Source organism: Arachis hypogaea, chromosome 18 (genome assembly GCF_003086295.3).
Source record: "Arachis hypogaea cultivar Tifrunner chromosome 18, arahy.Tifrunner.gnm2.J5K5, whole genome shotgun sequence".
In the NCBI taxonomy this organism is placed as follows: Eukaryota; Viridiplantae; Streptophyta; class Magnoliopsida; order Fabales; family Fabaceae; genus Arachis; species Arachis hypogaea.
This window is the reverse complement of record NC_092053.1, coordinates 84688593-84697308: the sequence shown is the minus strand read 5'-3', so window position 1 is coordinate 84697308 and position 8716 is coordinate 84688593.

The following is an 8716-nucleotide window of genomic DNA, read 5'->3' as shown; positions in this document are numbered from 1 at the left end:
AAGTAAGGATAAAAAGAAGAATAGAGTGATTAACCCAATAAATACTGAGTGACTAGAGAGTAAACACAAAATCCAGTGAGGGTTCAATAGCTCATCACCATATATCTCTGCTTAAATTGTTAATTGTCTTGCAAGTTTGCAAAATATTTTTACCCATCTCAATTGTAAAAGTGCTTCAACATTATCTAGGGTTTGGCTATGCATATATGATTCCTTGAGAATGTGAATTAATTTAACTACATGTAAGTTTTATATACAAGTGAATAACAATTAGAATTGCATGATTCATTTAGGTAGTTGCATTTAGGATAGATTGCATTGCATGAGATTCCACCACTTTAACCTTACCTTACTCTTTATCTTGGACTTAGCATGAGGACATGCTATTGTTTAAGTGTGGGGAGGTTGATAAACCCATATTTTATGATATATATTGTGCTCAATTTAAGTGATTTATTCAATCCTTCACCTACTTATTCATGTAAATTGCATGGTTTCACTTTTCCTTCCTTATTATGTGATATATGTAAAAAACATGTTTCCTATGCTTTAAAAATAATTATTTTAATTACCCTTTATTACCATTCGATGCCGTAATTTGTGTGTTGAGTAGTTTCAGATCTTCTAAGGCAGGAATGACTTAAAGGATGGAAAGGAAACATACAAAAATGGAAGGAAAGCACAAAATGGAGTTTTTGAAGAAACTGGCAGCGACGCGAACGCATGGACGACGCGGTCGCAAGCCTAGCACGAAAGGGGCAGCGACCCGAACGCGTGACTGACGCGGGCGCGCGCCATGAGCAGAACACAGATGACGCGTACACGTGACCGAAGCAAACACGTGACAAGGAAAATTCCAGATGACGCGAACGCGTGACCCACGCGTACGCGTGACAGACGCCACGCCCCAGAAATTACAAAAAATGCTCCAGCAATTTCTGAAACACTTTTTGGCCCAGATCCAAGTCCAGAAGGCACAGATTAGAGGTTATAAAGTGGGGGAATGCATCCATTCATTATCAGACACTCAATTATTCACTTTTCATGATTTAGATGTGGTTTTTAGAGAGAGGTTCTCTCCTCTCTCTCTTAGGACTAGAAATTAGGATTTTTTTCGCCTTCATGATTGTCTCTTTTTATCAGGTTCAATGTTCTTTTTTAATTATTTTCTCAATTTAATTTATGAAATCTTCCATCTTACATATGATTCTCTTAATTAATGTTATTTGAGGTATTTCAGTTTATGATTGCTTTCTTTTATTTATGTTAATGTTGTTTCCAATCTGAAGACATTTTTATTCGAGTAAGTTTACTTTTCCCCTTTTGGCATTGGTTAAGTAATTGGTAACTCATGAGTTATCAAACTCAACGTGATTGATAATTGTTGTCTTTGGTAATTGAATTGAACTCCAATAACTCCAGTCCTTTCTTAAGAATTGACTAGGACCTGAGGATCAAACTAATTGGTCCACTTGACCTTCCTTTGCTTTAGTAAAAGCTAACTAAGTGGGATTAAACCTCAATTCTCATCACCATTGATAAGGATACTAGGATAGGACTTCCAAATTCTCATACCTTTCCAAGAGTTTATTTTATAGTTATTTATTTATTTTATTTGTCATTTAAATTACTTGTTCCTTACTTTCAAAACCCCCAATTTACAAAACTCATAACCAATAATAAGAACACCTCCCTGCAATTCCTTGAGAAGACGACCCGAGGTTTAAATACTTCGGTTATCAATTTTAAAGGGGTTTGTTACTTATGACAACCAAAACGTTTGTGAGAAAGGACTTTTGTTGGTTTAGAAGCTATACCTACAACGAGAATTTATTCTGCGAATTTCTAGGCCACACAAAAGTTCTCTCTTCACCCATCCGTCTCAAGCAAACCATATTCAAGTGAGAAATTAAAGCTTAGGGATAAGAATTTTACCCACTTGAATGTTGTATTGGATGGTGACTTAGGAAGGGGTGGTCCCAATGATCTTGCAAGCTCCACTACCTTGTGCTCTTTCTTGACTATTTCCACCTCTTTACAACTTTCCTCAACTTCAACCTCTTCCTCTTGGTGGCTTGCTTCCAATTCAATTTCTTATTCATTGCTCACCAAAGGCATGGGAGGTGAGGTGTCTTCTTCTTTAATCTCCATGTCAAGCCCAATGGGAGAGGATTCAATTGTACATAGGAATTCTTCAATGATTGAATCCATCTCTTGGTCAACCTCTTCAAAGGCTTCAACCACTTCTTTCGGCTCAATTATCTTAACTTCCTCCTCTTGTTGCACTCCTTGCTTCAACTCCTCTTCTTCACGTTGAAGCTCTAAACTCACTCCCTTACTATGCTCCTTAATTGTTCTCCACATTCAACAATAGGAGTGCCTTGGTTGCTTAGGCTTAGTCGGGAGGAGGCCATATTGCTAACGGCTTCTACCAGGATAGCCATCTTAGCTCCTAGCTCTTCAAACTTCTTTTCATCCTCCACTTGTCGCCTTAAGATATAAGATTCAAGATCTCTCAATTCCAACATGGAGGCTTCATCGGGAGGTGATGGTGGAAGGGAAGGTTCATGGTTTGGGAGGGAAGTTTCATAATTGGAAGTTGGTTCATCTTGGTGAGGGTATGGAGTTGGTGTATATTGAGGTGGTTTCTGAGAGTAATTGTGTTGGAACGGTGGTGGTTCCATGTGTGGTTCATATGGTTCATAAGGTGGTTGGTATGGTGGATAAGGATTAGGGTCATATAGGGGTGTTTGGTGGTATGGGGCTTGTGAGTAAGGTGGTTCAAAACCATGTTGAGGGGGTAGTTCATAGGCATGTGGTGGTGGTTGTTGACAATTGCAATAAGGGTCACCACATCCATTAGATTGATATGCATTAGGATTAGAATTATACCCATAAGAAACTGGAGGGGGTTGTTGCCAAGAAGGGTGATCAATCCTTTGAGGCTCCTCACATCTTTGATTGTTCCATCCTTGATGCATGTTACCATTGTAGTTCCCATTTCCTACAACATAATTTGAGCCAAACTCATAACCAAAGTGAGGATGAGAATTCATAATAGTAAATAAAAACAAAAGCTAACAAAAATAAACAACAAGTCCTAAGGCTAACAAAAACTAACAAATAAGCAAAAGGAAAACATATTCACATATTCACAATAGCCAATAATGTAACACCATTGTAACTCCCCGGCAATGGCGCCATTTGGATTGATGAGATTTGCTCAATGGTTTAGAACTTCTCTTCTAGAAATAAGAACTTCGTTGTAAGCATAGTTCTAAACCAACAAACAATTCTCACATAAAAAATATTGGTTTTGTCACAAGTACAAACCCCAATGAAAATTAACCGAAGTATTTAGACTCCGGGTCGTCTCACAAGGAATTGCAGTGAAGTGCTCAATTATTGGCTATGAGGATGCAAGGGGGGTTTGGTTTTGTATTTTTTTTGCAAGAAAATAAATGACAAAAAAGTAAATTAACAAGAACTAATAAAAAAATGGAAAGAACTCTTAGCTAGTCATGGGTAATTGAGATCACCATCCTTGTCTACATACCAAATATTGATAATTATGAGAGACCAACTCACTAAGTCTACTTCTCAAAAGCCTTAAGTACGTATTGTCTACTCCTAGGCTTGAAGTACGTTAAATAGGGTTGATCACATCAACCCATAAGTCCCAACCTATCTACTAATTAGATTAGTAGTGGGTTGGTGTCAATGAGTATCAAATTGATCACCAAAGGGTTCTCAAATTACCAATCCAATGAGACCCAATGACTCAAGGTCACTCAATTCCCTTAGCCTAGGCCAAGAGTCAAAAAAACTACTCAAAAACTAGAAGAAATATTTCATCAAACACTTAGAGTGCAAGAAAAGTAAACATCACCAAATGCAAAAATTAACAAGATCCATAACTATCATCAACAAGAAATCAACAATAACAAAGGAGGTAACATAAAAGAGATATAGAAACATGAAATTGCATTCAAAGAAATCAAGATTCAACAATGGTTCATAAACATAAAAATGGCAAAATAGGGAAATTAACAACAAGAACTAGAAAAATAAAGGTGTAATAACAAGAAATTAACAGGAGAAACTAAATCAAAATAAGAATTGAAAGATGAATTTAAAAAATTAAACCTAAACTATCCTAAATTCTAGAGAGAAGGGAGAGCTTCTCTCTCTAGAATTCTAGCCTAAAATATGATGACAACTAAACTATGGCTACTTAGTTCATTCCCCCTTCAATTCTTGGGGTCAATATCATCAGAAATGAGTTGGATTGGGCCCAAAATGAGCTAGAAATCACCCCCAACGAAGTGCAAAAAGTGGACCCACGCAGCTCCATCGGCGTGCAAGCGTACATGGCACGTGCGCAAACCTGAAAGCGAAGCAACATATGGCAAATTTTATATCATTTCGAAGTCCCGGATGTTAGCTTTCCAACGCAACTAGAACCGCCTCATTTGGACCTATGTAGCTCAGGTTATGGTCGATTGAGTGCGAAGAGGTCAGGCTTGACAACTTTACGGTTCCTTCATTTCTTCATGAGTTCTCCCATTTCGCATGCTTTTCTCCTCACTTTATCCATCAAATACTTGCCTTATGAACCTAAAATTACTCAACAAACACATCAAGGCATCGAATGGAATTAAAGTGAATTAAAATCTCCAATTTTAGGGCCTAAAAAGCATGTTTTCACATTTAAGAACAAATCAAGGGAGAATTACAAAACCATGCTATTTTATTGAATAAATGTGAGAAAAGGTGATAAAATCCCCCAAATTAAGCACAAGATAAACCACAAAATCGGGGTTTATCACCTATCCCATTCCTACAACTTTCAAGGAAGCCCAGAAAGCAGATGGAACTTGACCCTAAAATGGTAGAAATATTCAAAAAGTTTGAGGTAACTGTTCCCCTTTTTGATATTATTCAACAGGTACCTAAATATGCAAAGTTTCTAAAGGATTTGTGCATACATAAAGATAAAATTAATGAATTAGAAACTATTCCTTTAGGTAGCTCTATATCTGCTTTAATGGGAGGTATACCTGAAAAATGTAGTGATCCAGGTCCATGTATGGTTAACTGTACCATTGGAGGTGTGATATTTTCTGACTATATGTGTGATTTAGGAGCGTGTGTTAATATAATGCCATTGTATATATATGATACTTTGAGGCTCCCTCCCTTAAAATGGTTGGTAGCTTGATTTGTGTTAGCAGATAAAAGCATTATTACAGTAGTTGGAATTGCTGAGGATGTATTAGTGAGCATTAAGGGGCTCACATTTTCTATTGATTTCTATATCCTGAAAATGTCCCCTAATGACTCAGGAAGACCATCATCAATCCTGCTTGGAGGACCATTCCTGAAAACTTCGAAGTTCAAGCTGGATGCATTCTCAGGAACTTACTCCTTTGAGATAGATGACAGAACAGTGAAATTCAGTTTAAATGAAGCTATGAAGCATCCTCTGGAAGATCATTCTATCTTCCAATGCGACATCATTGATGAAACTGTAGCTGAAGTTCACCAAGAAGAAATGGAAGAGAAGCACGTGGAGCAAGGTCCAAGTGTGGGGACACTTTTTGAAAACAATGAAGATCCTTTACCATTATCACCAGCCCTGGATGATCTAGAGCCTAGCTATGAGCAGAAATTAGAATTAAAGCCCCTCCCTTCATACCTCAAGTATGCTTACCTTGAGGATAAGTAAAAGTTCCCAGTTATCATTGCACGGGAACTCACCCCTCAACAAGAAGAGCAACTACTCAGTGTGCTGAGAAAACATAAGAAAGCAATTGGATGGAGCTTGGCGGATATAGTAGGCATCAGCCCTCAAGTTTGTGAGCACAGAATATTCTTAGAAGATGGAGCAAAGCCTGTCCGTCAACCTCAAAGAAGATTGAATCCTACCATCTTAGAAGTTGTCAAGAAAGAAGTAACCAGACTACTTGAAGCAGATATCATTTATCCCATCTCAGACAGTGAATGGGTCAGTCCAGTACAAGTGGTGCCCAAGAAATCTGGAGTCACAACAATAAGAAATGAGCATGGAGAGCTCCTGACAACTAGAGTGCAGAATTCATGGAGAGTTTGCATTGACTATAGGCGTCTCAACCAAGCCACTCGCAAGGATCATTACCCCTTTCCATTCATTGCTTAGATGCTTGATTGCCTGTCAGTTAAATCTCATTACTGCTTTTTAGATTGTTATACAGGCTACTTTCAAATTCATATAGCTCCTGAAGATCAGGAAAAGACTACTTTTACATGTCCTTTTGAAACGTATGCTTATAAGAGAATGTCCTTTGGCTTCTGCAATGCACCAGCTACTTTCTAAAGTTGCATGATGAGTCTTTTCTCTGATCTCATTGAGAACTGTATGGAGGCTTTTATGGATGATTTTAGCGTATATGGTGATTCATTTAGCCTTTGCTTGGATAGTTTATCTAGAGTATTAGACAGGTGTGTTAGTACCAACCTTGTATTAAATTTTGAGAAATGTCACTTTATGGTAAAACAGGGAATTGTACTAGGACATATTGCGTCTAATACTGGCATTTCTGTAGATCCAGCAAAGGTGGATGTTATTTCTAGTTTACCTTACCCCTCCTCCGTGAGGGAAGTCTGTTCGTTCCTTGGCCATGCAGGTTTTTACAGGAGGTTCATTAAGGACTTCAGTAAGGTAGCATTGCCTTTATCTAGATTGCTGCAGAAAGATATATAGTTCGAGTTCAGTGAGGATTGTATGCAAGCGTTTGACAAGCTGAAGATCGCCCTGACTCAAGCCCCAATTGTGAGAGGACCAGACTGGAGCCAGCCATTTGAAATTATGTGTGATGCTTCCAACCATGCAGTAGGAGCGGCGCTGGCTCAGCGCGAAGGTAAGGACCCTTTTGTAATTGCTTATGCATCTAAGACTTTAGATGCTGCTCAATCTAGTTATACTACTACTGAAAAAGAGCTTCTAGCTATGTTTTTGCTCTGGATAAATTCCGAGCCTATTTACTTGGTACTAAGGTAGTAGTGTACTCAGACCATGTAGCTTTAAAATATTTATTAGCTAAAAAGGAGTCCAAACCAAGGCTAATACGTTGGATACTGCTGCTGCAAGAATTTGATTTAGAAATTAAGGATAGGAGTGGTAACCAGAATTTAGTGGTAGACCATTTGAGTCGCCTTGAGCACATTAAGGATAACTCCACTCCTATAAATGATTATTTCCCATTTGATAGCTTACATGCAGTATCTGAAGTAGTTCCTTGGTATGCACCTGTAGCTAATTATCTAGTTAGCCACACTTTCCCTCCAAATTTTACTAAGCATCAAAGAGACAAGCTGAAAAGCGAGTCCAAATATTATATATAGGATGATCCATATTTATGGAGGTGTGGTGCTGACCAGGTAATTAGACGGTGTGTGCCTTAATCATAATTCCAGTCCATTTTAGAGACCTGCCACTCATCTGAAAGTAGAGGACATTTTGGCCCTCAAAGAACAGCTAGAAAAATTTTAGACTGTGGATTCTGGTGGCCTACTGTTTTTAAAGACACTGCTGAATTTCGTAAATCTTGTTCCCCTTGCCAAAGGTTTGGTAATACATCCAAGAGGGATGAAATACCTCAATAGATTATGCTTTTCTATGAAATTTTTTATGTTTGGGGCATTGACTTCATGGGTCCATTTCCAACTTCTAATGGTTACTTTTATATACTGTTAGTTGTAGATTATGTTTCTAAATGGTGGAAGCACTTCCTATCCGTACTGACGATGCTAACACTGTTGTTTTCTTTGTTAGAAATCATATTAATTGTCGCTTTGGATCACCACGAGCAAGCGTGAGCGATCAAGGCACTCACTTTTGTAACAGGAGACTAACAGGATTACTGAAGAAGCATGGAATAGTTCATAAAGTAGCAATAGCTTACCATCCCCAGACCAATGGGCAAGCAGTAGTCTCTAACAGAGAGATTAAACACATTTTGGAGAAGATAGTAAATCCTCACAGGAAAGACTGGAGTGCCAGGCTACAAGATGCACTCTAGGCATATAGAACAGCGTACAAGACACCCATTGGGATGAGCCCCTTCCGCTTAGTATATGGAAAGGCTTACCACCTTCCAGTAGAGGTGGAACACAAGGCTTTCTAGGCTGTGAGGGAGTGCAACATGAACTATGAAGAATCTAGTGCTGAAAGAAAGCTGCAACTGGCAGAATTGGAGAATCTTCGCCTAGAAGCATATGACAACTGCAGGAGATACAAAGAAAAGATGAAGGATGTCCATGACAAGCACATAAAAAGGAGAGAATTCAGACCAGGGGAGTTAGTTCTTCTTTATAACTCCAGACTGAGGCTTATGCCAGGTAAACTGAGATCAAGATGGGATGGTCTATACAGAGTAGAAAAGGCAGAGCCATACGGAGTTTTCCACCTGCATCATCCTTCAAGCTCCAAATTTTTAAAGGTCAATGGACATCGTCTAAAGCTTTATCATGGTGAGAAGACGAAGGATCACAAGGAACTAGAGGTCTTCCTCTTTGAAGACCCACCAACAGAAGCAGAATGAGTTTGAAGAGCGTCCAACTTAAGGACGTAAAAGCAAAGTGCTAGGTGGGAGACAACCCACCATGGTATGATCATTCCGTTTCAGTCTTAGTTTTATTATACTTTATTCTATTTAATTTTTGTTAATGACTCTTT